A 12,742-nucleotide genomic window follows, 5' to 3' on the forward strand; every position below is an offset into this window, starting at 1 on the left:
TGCGTCCATAGCACTTTCACAAGTGGAATAACTTTGCTACGCAATACCTACTCCTTCATGTCTAGGATACGTGTCAGTCGCAGTATATATGCAACGTCCTTGCTCAACTGCACCTGCTCCCATCTGATAATGTGGGAAGGATCGAGAATGTGTTTCTTCAGCATAGATACATGAAACACGTTATGCACACCCGCAAGTGGTGTGGGCAACGTAAGGCGGTACGCCACCACACCCACTCGATCAAGTATCTGGAATGGGCCAATGAATCTCGGTGTAAGCTTCCCCTTCTTGCCAAACCGAAGGACTCCCTTCATAGGAGAAACTCTGAGGAACACATGGTCTCCGACCTCGAACTCTAACGGTCGCCGTCTCGTATCAGCATATCTCTTCTGTCTGCGTTGCGCTGTCAGAAGTCGACGCCCGATAATGTCGATTTTCTCTGAGGTCGCCTGTACTAACTTTGAGCCAATCAAGCTCTTCTCGCCAACCTTTGTCCAACAATGTGGTGCTCTACACGGGTGCCCATACAAGGCCTCATAGGGAGTCATGCCAATACTCGCCTGAAAACTGTTATTGTAAGCGAACTCTGCATATGGAAGACAGTCGTCCCAACTGTCCTTAAAATCGAGCACGCAAGCTCGCAATATGTCCTCTAACACCTTGTTTACCCATTCTGTCTACCCATCAGTCTGTGGGTGGAACATGGTACTGAACTTCAACTTCACACCCATCGCCTCCTGGATGCAAGTCCATAAGATAGATGTGAATCGCGTGTCTCGATCTGACACGATCTCTAGGGGAACTCCCTGCAAATGCACTATCTCCCTGATGTACAACCTGGCCAACTCGTCTGCAGAGTTCGAGACCTTAATTGGGAGGAAATGGGCCAACTTAGTCAATCGGTCCACGATCAGCCAAATAGAGTCATGTCCCTTCCTCGTCTTCGGTAGCCCTGAGATGAAATCTCACTTTCATTTTGCTATGGGCATGGGCTGAAGTAGTCCAGGAGGTCGGCGATGCTCTGCCTTGACTTGCTGGCACGTGAGACAACAGGACACGTAATCAGCTATGTGAGCCTTCATATTGTCCCACCAGTACAACCTCTTCATGTCACGATATATCTTCGTACTGCCTGGACACATAGCCATCCTTGAATTGTGAGCAGCCACAAAAACTTTCTTCCTCAAGTCAGGAAGGTTCGGGACGCATAGGCGGCCACGGTAACGTAAGCCCCCATCCATGCCAACTCTCCATTCTGAGTCCTCATCTGCACTAACCTACTCTCTCATCTTCACCAATAGCTCATCGTCTGCCTGAGCTGTGATAATCCTATCATCAATGAGGGGTTGTACTCGAATATGTGTGATGCTCTCATATGGCTCCTCCACCGTGAGTTTCTACTCAAAGTCTCACACAAACTCTACCATGTCCCACTCTGCCACCATTAGCGGAGCCGCAAATGCTATGGTCTTCTTGTGGCTCAACGCGTCAGCCACAAGGTTGGCCTTACTAGGATGGTAAGAAACCTCGAACTTGAAGTCCTTCAAGGTTTCCATCCATCGTCGCTGCCTCATATCCAGGTCCCGCTAAGTGAATATGTATCTGAGGCTCTTGTGGTCGCAAAAGAGCTCCAACTCCTCTCTGTAGAGGTAATGTCTCCAGATCTTCAAAGCAAAGATGACGGCAGCTAACTCCAGGTCGTGCATAGGATAATTTTCCTCCTGTTTCCTCAACTGTCACGATAGGTAGGCAATAATCCTGTCCTTCTGCATCAAAACACCACCCAAACCGATGCGAGACGCGTCCGTATATATCGTACACTTGACCCCTTGCTCTGAAAATACTAACACAGGGGCGGACGTTAACTTGTCTTTCAACTCCTGAAAAGCTGCCTCTGCTTTTTCATTCCAGGTGAACTTAAGATCTTTTCGAGTCAGCGAAGACAAAGGTCTAGCTATCTTGGAGAAGTCCCAAATGAATCGTCGATAATAACCTGCCAACCTAAGAAAACTCCTCACCTCAGTAATCGAACTGGGCTGCTCCCAATCCTGAACTGCGGCTACCTTGGCAAGGTCCACAGCTATCCCTTCACTGGACACCACATGTCCCAAGAACTTGACTTCCTCTTTCCAGAAGTCGCACTTCTTGTACTGGGCGAACAAATGGTTCCTCCTTAGAGTATCCAAGACTGCTCGCAGGTGTTTCTCGTGCTCTTCCCGACTCTTAGAGTATATCAGAATATCATCAATAAATACGATGACGACTCAGAATAGAAATGGCTGAAATACCCTGTTCATCAGGTCCATGAACACGGCCGGTACGTTTGTAAGGCCGAATAACATTATGAGAAACTCATAGTGTCCAAAACTGGTCCTGAAGGCCGTCTTCGGCACGTCCTCATCCCTGACGCGCAACTGGTGATACCCCAACTGCAAGTCAATCTTCGAGAAATACTTTGCCCCCTTCAACTGATCAAACAGGTCATCTATCCTGGGCAAAGGATACTTGTTCTTTACCGTCACTTGGTTCAATCTGCGATAATCAATACATAATAGCAGAGATCCGTCCTTCTTCTTTACGAACAACACGGGTGCTCTCTATGGGGACATGCTGGGTCATATAAATCCTGCATCCAACAGATCATCGATCTGTTTCCTCAGCTCCTCCATTTCACACGGAGCCATGCGATAGGTCGGAAGAGACACAGGTGTCGCACCAGGCACTAGATCGATCGTAAAATCGATTTCGCGCTAAGAGGGTAGTCCAGGTATCTTCCTGAACATGTCTGAGAACTCTTGGAACACAAGAGTGTCCTCAAGTGCTGGACCATGAGCATCCTCTAGCATGGAAGCATAACAATCAATGCGATAGGGCCAACTGACCTGCACTGGGAATGTAAAGGTCGTGCCCTCTGGTCCATAGGCTGTCACCACTCTAGTATTACAGTCGATCTCTGCCTTCATCTCTGTGAGTCAATCCATACTGAGAATGACATCATAATGATGCAATGGGGTGACAATCAAGTCGAGGAGCGCTGTCCCGCTCCCTACATGTAACGACCTTGGAATTTTTGTGCTAATCTTTCCTTAAGTAGTTGTTTTTGGGGTAATTAGCGCTTTACTCGATTGCTTGTGAAATTTGCATCAATCACTTTAAATTGTATCTGCATGGCTCTAAACGTGTAGATTAGTAAGCGCTACGTTACTCTGAACCTGGGATCCATCGCTAAATCCAGTTGTTCTGGAGAATTTTTGGAAGATCTGGATCGGACCTAGACCGCGCGTCGAAAGTCCGATGGCGATGATCTTAGGCTGTTGCGGTCACCGAGTTGGGCTTGGTCATCTCCTCAAAAATCAAGTCCATCTGATGTTCTGGGTCGATTTGCTTGAGCTCGGAGTGAATAGTGTGAGAACGGTTGGAATTTATTAAGCTTTTATTGAAATCTGAGTCGTGTCGCTTGCGCGACGATTTTAAGCTATCTGACTGTTGGATTCTGACCCAATTTCACTCTCTGATCAGGATAGTTGGCCCAGGCATATCCTAGTGCTTGTGGACCTGATCGAGTTTCCGTGACCGTTGAATTGAGTATGGTCCGCCACGGCTGATCTGAAGAGCCGGTCGGTATGAAAACTCTGCTTGACCTAGATCCATGGTCAAGGAGCTTAAGTCCGACCTTTCGTGGTTATAGGCTCACCAGAAGTGCTTCGTTGGATCGAGAAAGGCTTACTTTAGTTATAACCTAAGTATACCTTGTCCCTAGGGTTATTTTCATCAAGAAAAGGCCTATTTATAGTCCTTAAACCCTAGCTCTCTTTTCCATACGATTTTCTCTAACCCTAGCTTGGAAAGAGAGTGGAAAAGAGAGAGAAAGTGAGAGAGATAAGTTGGTGAATCACCTTGGATTCCTCCTCGTTCTTCTTTATCTTTGAACCTTCACTTTGAATCGTTCTTCTGACGGTTCTGAGTTCTTTTGGGGTAAGTTAACCTAACCCTAACCTGTGGTAGAGCTTAGATTAGTCATGGTGTTGTTGTATCTCATTTCTGTCCTTGTTTTAGGGTATTCTAACGCCGTTGACGAAGACAACTCGTCTAAATCAGTTCGGTGGTTCTTTCTTCGCTTAAGGTGCGGACTTTAAGTGTATAGGTTATGGTTTTCAAAGCTTTCAATCCCAGTTAGTGATTTATTCTTGTTATGGATGAGATTTCACATGCTAAATGTTGTGTTTACATTGCTTTCCTGATATGCATGTGCTATATTGAGATTTGTGTATTCTATGTGTATTTATAAAGTACCGTATACGTATGAAATACGCACTTGTGTTTACAATGATTATTTGTCATGTATGTATGCTAGATGCATGTATGACAACTCCTTGGTAACAGGAATTGTCTAAGTACATGTATTCCAACATACGTCATGTATGTTGTTCCATGTATGCTAAGTGTTTGTAGAAATGCATGAATGACCCAAGTGTAACTGATTACACTAGTAGTGGGCGTTGAGAAGTGATTCTCAACACTCCTATTGATGCGCATGATTTCCTTTATGCAGTTACATTCCAAGTTATTTAAATTCAAGCATCTCCTATGCTTACATTTATGTTAAGTTAAGATTCTTCAGATGCGTATGTACCATGGTTTAAGTCGTTGTTCCATTACTGTTTTACATTCCATATGAATATCTGTAGTAGTGTAAAGTGTTTGGGACTATGCCTTAGTCCAGGAAATCGGTAATCGACTCTATATTCGTGGTTGAGATTGCTTTCGCCACGTAGGACGTATTAGACGAACCCGAGTCATATTAGAGTTGTCGGCAGTGGTTTGGCCACGCGGAGTGTTTGCGCACTCTATGTCGCTCAAGTCAACGTGCGCTCGTGCTAGTCGAGTTCGTCAAATAACCCGATTGTCCGATGTATGTTAACCATGTATGGACACTACTGCTTGAATCTAGGGTACCGAACTTACCAGTGATATCCTATTAACTATGGTACTTGATCCGCTAAGACTCATGAGCCGGACATGGTGGTATGGGACACCGTGGTCAAGCTGTCGGCCTACACTGGGGTGACGAGCCTCCCCGTAGTGACCAATGAGCAATTAAACTCGTGAGCCGATTATGGTGGTATGGGACACTATATTCGTGCTGTCGGCCTACATTGATTGGTGACGAGCCCTTTGTAGTGACCTCGAGCATACCTGGATACCGCAAGGAGGTGACGAGCCGATCTGTGGTAGGAAGGGCATGAAAGGCGTGCATTGATTGGTGACGAGCCCTTTGCTACGACTTCAAATATATGATCGTATGAGATGTCTAGGATTGACGACCCTAGTATGGATCACTGTTTGGATGGTGATATGAGGAAGGTATCTTAGCTTCCCAATCCTGTTGTGTGAAACGGACTAATAACAACTTGGTAATCATATCCATGCACCGCATTTGCATGTGCTTTGTAGATGTGGCGCACTTTGAGGAGATGTCATGCGTAACGTAAGATGAAGACGCTGAGGGTGTACGCGTGAGGGCACGCATCATACCGCATTCATACTTGCATTAACAAGAGTACTTAGGATTTATTTAATTGTCCTGTTTTATCATTACTGTTTGATTGAACTGATAACATGTTAACCAGTGCCTTATTGTTCCACTGAGTTGATCACTCACTCCCACATTTCTGGGGCAGTGTTAAACGCCCACCAGACTCTGTCTTAGGCCCTGATGTTGCAGATGTGGATGCGACGTCTGAGGCAGAGCGGGAGCTGGATGACGACGAGGCTGCCTTCTCCTATATGCAGTTTTCAGACGGGTTCTAGCGAGCCTCGGTCTGATGCATGGGATCTCTGGGATTATTTTTGGGAACTTAAATGATGTAATTTTATACTTATAATTTTGTTAAATAACACTTTCATACGATCTGGCTTGTATATGTAATTCAGGGATTTACACTTGTACACATATTTTGCTATAAGTCTTCCGCTTGCTTTATTCACTTATCCCTGAATCATATTTGTGTTTTGGCTTAATCTATTCCATGTTTTATGCACTAATACAGTCAACATACATTCATCATTAAATATGTTGCATAAGTGATGTTTTGGAACTCGGGAGTTGAGTTATGCTCGACCCCCGAATTCCAGGGCGTTACACTACATCTATCGAACACCCCTTACAAATCCTGATAGCATCCGAGAAAGTCCCTGTAGCGGTGAGGATTCTCACCCCAACCATAGGACTAGTTTCTAACCCCAGCCGCTTGACTGCTGCGCATGATATGATAGAGACAGTGGACCCAGTGTCCACTAATAAAAAGACTGGAGTACCTTGGATATGTGTCGTAACATCAAAAGCCATAGGTGGCGTAGGTGCTGCCTATGATGCTTCAGCTATAAGTGAGTACACTCGAGCCTGCTGAAAATGGTTGGGCTGAGGTACCATAGGCCGTTGAAGCTGCCTAGATCAAGGTACGGGTGGCCGGAATGATGGATGAGCTGGTGCCGAGCGTAGAGGTGGTGCCGATATAACCTGGGGAAGCTGGCGGTTGACCCTCTGGGGCGGTGAGAAGCTGTTATCCCTCATCCTGGTGAAGCAGTTCACCTCCGTATGGCCTGGCCTCTTGCAGTAGGCACACCACACATCAGGTCACCTCACAGGGGCAAGTGAAGCCATCAGCCTCGACGGCAAATCGGTCCGTGGCCTCTTCCCAAGGAATGGTCTGCTTGGAATCTCTGGTCAGGCCTAGGAGCCATCAGTGCTCGCATACGGGACTGCCTGTTCCCGTCCTGCTCAGCTCTCATGGACATGTTCACTAGCTCAGCATAGCTAGGTATGCTAGCACTGCACATCTTTGAGCGAATATCTGGTCGCAGGCCCTCAAAAAAATGCCACATACGTATCGGTTCATCTGCTAGAATCAACGGGTGTACGTGCCCAACTTCGTAAATCTGTTCTCATACTCTACCACTGTCATCCCTCCCTGTCGGAGGTGAAGGAACTCACTCTCCTTCTCGTGGTGATAGGTGATGGGATAGTATTTCTCGTGGAAGCGGGTCTCAAAATCTGCCCACGTCCATATGTGTCCAATCGCAACAGTACAGAGGACACTATCCCACCATAAGCTGGCCTCCTTCTCGAACATGAAGGTGACTAACTCCACCTGATCGGGCTCTGTGCAGTGCAGCGGCTTTAGCATTTTAGAAATACGGTCAAGCCAATACTTGGCCTCCTCGGGTCTGTGAGTACCCGCAAAGGTAGGGGGCCGTAAGCACTAAAATTGCTCAAAGTAGCCGCTGGCACTTGCATTCCTAGCAGGGGGCGTAAATGGAGCAAGCGGAGCCACACCCATGCTCTGGCCAAAAATCTCCGCCATGGTGGTCAAAAACTGCTGCTGCTACTATGCCTGCTCCTGCTTCTGCTATTCCTGTTGCTGCTGCATCAACAACATCATCTGCTCCAACCTATCAGTAGGGGGAGCCAACAGAGGTACAGAAGGCGTCGAAGAGGACGCACGGTTCTGCTCTGGAACCGGTGGCACAACAGGTGTAGGCCCATTAGTGGGGCCAGTGACCGGCTGAGAGTCCGGCATGGTGTCAGAGGGAGACGGGCCTGAACTAGGGTCCGTATGGTTATCGCTTAGGGGAGGTGCCCCATCAGATGAATCACCAAGAGTGAGCCGTGCCGTACTTCGTGCGGCCTTAGGTGGCATTCATATATACAACATAGGGTGCAACTCAGGTCAGATTCAGTATGCCCACAAACTCAACCACATAGTATTTACACACAGTTTAAAGAAACTTCATGCATTTCATTTACTAAAATTGTCACAATACATGAAATATACATTACATGAATCATGACAGGAAACGCATATGAGCTATTACAAGCAAGGCTGTAAACAATAGAACAAACTACCAAATACAAATACACCTCCTACCTACTATACTATTAGGCCCATCAACGTGAAAACACAAACATTCTAAAACAGCAACAAAATAAACTACAGGGCGACGGCATGGATGACTAAACATCCGAGTCTGGCGATGGAGGAGGGGCGCCCTTATCCTGTAGGCAACACAGGATAGTTTTCAAGGTGCAGGTCACCTTCTTGAACTTGTGCTGCACGAGAGCCCGGACATCGATAATCTCCTGTCGCAGGGCAGCCTGGCCCTCATCAAGTCGAGCTAAGCGGGCTTCCCTAGTAGCCCGATCAGTGTCATGCCTCGATGTCGTAGGAGGGGAGCTCTCCTCTGTGTCCTGAGCCTCCTCTTCTTCTTCCTGTTCCTCCTCTATCTCTTCACCACTTCCTCCCTCACTTTCTTCCTCTAGATCAATACTTTCCTCCCCCTCACTATCGAACTCCTCCCCATACTCGTCGAGTCAGGCTTGACGTTGTCGAGGGGTGATCCCCATGTTGTTAAGCGTAGTGTCGTTTATGAACCGGATCGGCGCAATAGAACCCATGTTAAGTCTATAGCCGACCTCTCGAGCAATCTTACATACCAGCCGGCCAAACAGGAGTGAGACATCGTTCCTGATAGAGTGTACAATCTGAATTATCTGGAGTAGGGCGAACGTGGGCAGGCACAACTTGTCCCCATGTCCAACCCTGTACAAGAAGTCTACCATCAAACGAGTGCATTCAGTGCGGTTGCCCCACCATGGATACATATTGTACGTGAAAATATGGTGAAACAAACGGAAGTCATCTGTCAATCTCGTCGAGGGGAGGCAATTTCCTCACGTCCAGGGAGCTAGTCGACCACAAAGGTATCGCGTCTGGCGATCTCTTTCTCGCGCACTCTTAAAAAAATTCCCATTGGCATGTACCTCACCACGTGGAATCCCCATAATTCGGGCTACCAGATCCACATTGACTGTGTGCTCCCGCCTCCCTACATAAACAGTGAACTGGAGAGGCTCTAGTGATGGGTCTCGGATATGGGCGTAGAAAGCACGAACCATATTCTCACATGCATGAACTTACCTTCAAACATGGGACCCCACTCAACATCCACCAAGTGGTCCATAATTGGGTGTAGCCCAAACAACCTCTCATCTACGTGAGCTTCAAGTACAACCCTGCGGTCACCAAACCAACCGTATTCGAAGCCTAACAATAGTGCTCTCTCAATTGGAATTTAGAGATCTAGGTTCCGCTTCGACCTGTGCTCATGGGCGGCGCTTGTGCTTGCTTCTGCGCCTGCTCTCCTCCTTGGACGGGTTGGGCGACTAGGCCCGGCTTCATCCGTAAGAACCCGCTTCCTTCTCATAAGAGAAAGAAATGTAGAAATGGAGAAGATGGCTGCCACAAGTTCGAAAAGGGCCATTGGAGTGGAGTAAAGTGTGGGATTAAGGCGGATTGTTGAGTTGTGAAATGTTGAGCCACGAAAAATAGGTTTTGTGCACTCAAATTGTAGGAAATGAGAGGGATAGAAGATGGGGTTTACTGAAAATAATGGAGGTGTGTAAGCCTTGAAGGAATAGGAGAAAATGAGAGAATGGAGTGGGGTTTGAGAGAAGAAATGGAGTCTTTGGAGAGAAAATGAGAGCTTGGAAGGGTGTGTGAGGGAAGAGGGGGGGTAAATGGGCAGGAAAAGGGGGTCCCCACATGATTTAGTGGGCCCCATACATGTCTAGGGGCAGCCTGACGCCGGCCCGCAGTGGCCTAACAGGCCCGGCCGAACCTAACCACGGTTCACTGCGGTAGGCGCGGTGCCGCCGTGGTGGGGCGGTGGCCAACCCCCTCCCGGGGTGCCGATGGTGTACAGGGTCCACTGTGGGTCCCCCCGAATTGCGTCGATTTGGCCCCGACTCTGTTTTGAGTCATTTCGGGTTCCCACTCGCGTATATTCACGTAATTTTAATTTGTTAAGTGCGGGACCTATGAAAGTTTCATCTAAACCAGTCAATTGACGGTTTAGATGGTGTTGGGATCATTTCATGCGGTCGGGAAAGCCTATGAGTCCGATTACAATAGTCCGTTTCGGTCGATTTTGCTGTTTGGCGAAATGAGAAATCCTAAGTCTGTTTTTACGTTTCCTCGCACCCTCCTACGTTGAATTTGTGTCAACGTACGTCATGTGACCATAACCCAGGTCCAGTTTAATCCAAATCATGCTCTGATACCAACTTGTAACGCCCTGAAAATCGGGGGTCGAGCACAAACTCGATTCCCAAGTTCCAACGTATCACTTATGCAACATAGAAAATGATGATTAAATGTTGTCCATATTAGTGCATTAAACATGAGTGAGATTATACCAAAACAACGTATCATACCCCAGAGACAATTAAATTATGCAAGCAGAAGACTGTAATAGATGGATATAAAACATGTAAGTTGTGGCACGTCTCCAGAGTATAAACATCTCTCAGGTGAAATATTACAAATATTATTTCAAAATACAAAACGTCAAAAATATGAGAGCCCACTGCAAGTATAACCCTGAAGCCCCGTCGATCAGAATGGTCTATATGAACCCCCCCTGAATACTGCATATCGTCTTCGAAGCCTGGCTCTGCCTCGCCAGTCGGGTCTCCATCTGCAACTAAGACAGAGTCTGGTTGGTGTTTAAAACACCGTCCTGTAACGTGGGAGTGAGTGATCAACTCAGTGGAACAATAAAGTAAAGGTTAACATGTTATCAATTCAGTCAAGCAGTAATGATAAAACAACACAATCAAACATTCCTAAGTACTCTGATTAATGTAAGAATGGTATGTATAAATGATGCATGCCCTCGCCTGCACTCCCTCTGCGATCTTCATCTAACGGTCGCGCATGTCAGTCACTTCCTCGTGCTCCTTACTCAACGCCAAATGGCACATGTAGTACGGTGCATGAACGTGATTACCAAGTTCTTATTAATCCTATTCATACAGTAGGATTGGGAAGCTAAGGTACCTCCCTTATATCAATTCCTAAACGATGATCCATTCTAGGGTCGTCAATCCTAGCAAATCTCATACGATATTACGGTTTTAAGTCGCTACAAAGGGCTCGTCACCTTATCAGTGTAGGCCTAGTTTGTACTCTTGTTGCTACGAAAAGGCCCGTCGCCTCTACGTAGTCTTAGCGTACGCTTGAAATCACTACAAAGGGCTCATCACCTTATCAGTGTAGGCCGACAGCTCGAATACAGTATCCTATACCACCGTATTCGGCTCACAAGGCTGTGTTGCTCACTAGACACTACGGGGAGGCTCGTCACCCCAGCGTAGGCCGATAACTCGACCACAGTGACCCATACCACCATGCCCGGCTCATGAGTCTTAGTGGATCGAGGTACCAAGGTTAAAGGGATTTTCACCGGTGAGTTTGGTACCTTAGATTCAAGCAGTAGCGTCCATACATGGTGAACATACATCGGGTCAATCGGGTTACTTGACGAGCTCGACCAGTACGAGCGCACATCAAATTGACCGACATGAAGTGCACGATCACTCCGTGTTGCCTAACCACTGTCGACAACTGAAGTACAGCTCGGATTCATCGAACATGTCCTGTGGAGCGAAAATAACCTCAGCCACCAAATCAGAGCCTGTTACCGATTGCCTGGACTATATCGTAGTCCCAAACATATCCAATTCCAACAAGTATTTGTATGAAATAGTCAAGCAGTAATAAACACATAATTCCAATCCTATAACCATTTGAGCATGTTATGAAGTACAACATACACAGGATTTCACACATGCGTATTTCATAAGTAAAACAGACAATATAATATAAGTTGCATGGAGGAAATCATGCACATAGTCAAAGTAGTTGAGAATCTTATCTCAACACTCATATAAAGTACCTGATGCCAAGTACTTGCTCATTCATACATTTTTACGAACACTTAGACTACACCTTTTTAACATACGCAACGTATATTGGGCATAACATATACTGGGGCAAATCCTTTTGCCAAGGAGTTGTTACACATATTACTAGTATAAACACATGACAATTAATCATGGCAAACACACTTTCAAATTCCATACGTATACGATCCCTTCTACAAATACATGGAATACACTAAACTCCATATAGTTCATATATATCTGAAACGCGAAATAAGCATCGCATGTGAAATAGCACCCACATCAGTAATAAACCATTAACTGACATTGAAAGCCTTGAAAACCATAACATATACATTTATAGTCCGCACCTTTCACCGGTAAACTCGTAACGAACTCAGTTTAAAAGCTAAGTCTTTATCTACGACACCACAATAACCTATAACAGGGAATAGGTTAGCTAATTCATTTATTACACTAGTGGAAAACCCTAAAACAAGTTAGGGTTAGGTTTTCTTACCCAAGTACAGAGTCGGAATCGCTGGAATAGCGATGTAGAAGCGGTAGTTAAACCCGATGAGCAATGGGATCGAATCCCGGGAGGAATCTCCAACTCACTCTCTCACTTTCTCTCTCTTTCCTTTCCTTTTCCTCTACTCTCTTTCTTAGGGTTTTAGAATTCATATGGAATATGAGAGAGAGAGAGAGAGAGTTTAAGGCCCTTATATAGGCCCAGGTTTGATGGAAATGGCCCCAGGGCCAACGTATACTTAGGTTATATCCAAAGGGCGTCTGTTTCAGCTCAACGGAGCACTTCTGGAGCCCCCCTTTCTGCGTGTAGTCAGACTTAAGCTCCCTGACATTGGATCTAGGTCAGGCTGAGTTTTCGTTCCGATCGGATTTACAGATCAGCTGTGGCGGACTAGCTTCAGTTTAACGGTCACCAGCGCTTGATTAGGG

This window comes from Magnolia sinica, chromosome 17 (genome assembly GCF_029962835.1).
Source record: "Magnolia sinica isolate HGM2019 chromosome 17, MsV1, whole genome shotgun sequence".
NCBI classification, from domain to species: domain Eukaryota; kingdom Viridiplantae; phylum Streptophyta; class Magnoliopsida; order Magnoliales; family Magnoliaceae; genus Magnolia; species Magnolia sinica.